General features: G+C 42.9%; 1 non-coding gene across 1 annotated transcript; it reads left to right on the top strand.

The window, feature by feature from the left end:
- Positions 1-734: 734 nt before the first annotated feature.
- On the top strand, positions 735-840 carry LOC145633469 (small nucleolar RNA R71). Its single transcript, XR_014112793.1, has one exon. It is a non-coding gene; the product is annotated as a small nucleolar RNA R71 (small nucleolar RNA).

Below are 840 nucleotides of genomic sequence, written 5' to 3' on the forward strand. Positions count from 1 at the left end.
CAAAATTTTGATTTTAATGGTCATGGTATCGGGAATTAGGTTGTTGGTTTTGATTACCATACCCCCTTTGGTTAGAGTAGCCTCTTCCATTGAAATTGGAAGGGCCTCCCCCACCATGGTATTGGTTATCATAACCACCACCACTTTGGTTCCAACCACGGTTTCCACCTTGATTCCAATTCCCCATTTGATTGGAGTTTGGCCTCAAGTTCCCTACATTTCCCATTCTAGGAGCAAAATTCATAGCATTAACATTTTCCATATTATCATCATGTTCATGGGAAAGGGGTTGAACTTCACAAGCATATACACAATGGGAGGTATCATGATCATAGGTTTCACAATTAGAACAAAACATGCATCCTTGGGGCATTGTATTGTAAGATGAGGAGGAAGTATCCATACCATTTCCTCCCTTGGTTGAAGGGGAGGTATTACCATGAGGATTGGACCTTTCTCTCATCAATTCATCCATTTGCTTGGTCATTTTGGAAATTTGGGTAGAGAGGTTGTTGATTGCGTTGGCTTGCTCCAATGCATAAACACCTTTACTAGAAGTAGCATCCCTTTCTCCTTCATACCAATCATCATAGTGCTTTGCGACCTCCTCTATAATACACTCCACTTCATCCTCTCCTTTGTTTATGATTGGACTGCCGACCGCGACGTCTAGGCTTGTTGTTCCTTGAGGTGTGAGACCTCCGTAGAAAGTGTGAATGAGTTGATACTTGGGTATCCCATGGTGTGGGCATTGACGTTGAAGCTCTTTGTATTGTTCCCATGCCGCACTAAGAGACTCACCACTCTTTTGGCAAAAACCTTGAATCAAAGACCGAGCCT

Source organism: Chenopodium album, chromosome 5 (assembly GCF_948465745.1).
Source record: "Chenopodium album chromosome 5, dcCheAlbu1.1, whole genome shotgun sequence".
NCBI classification, from domain to species: Eukaryota; Viridiplantae; Streptophyta; class Magnoliopsida; order Caryophyllales; family Amaranthaceae; genus Chenopodium; species Chenopodium album.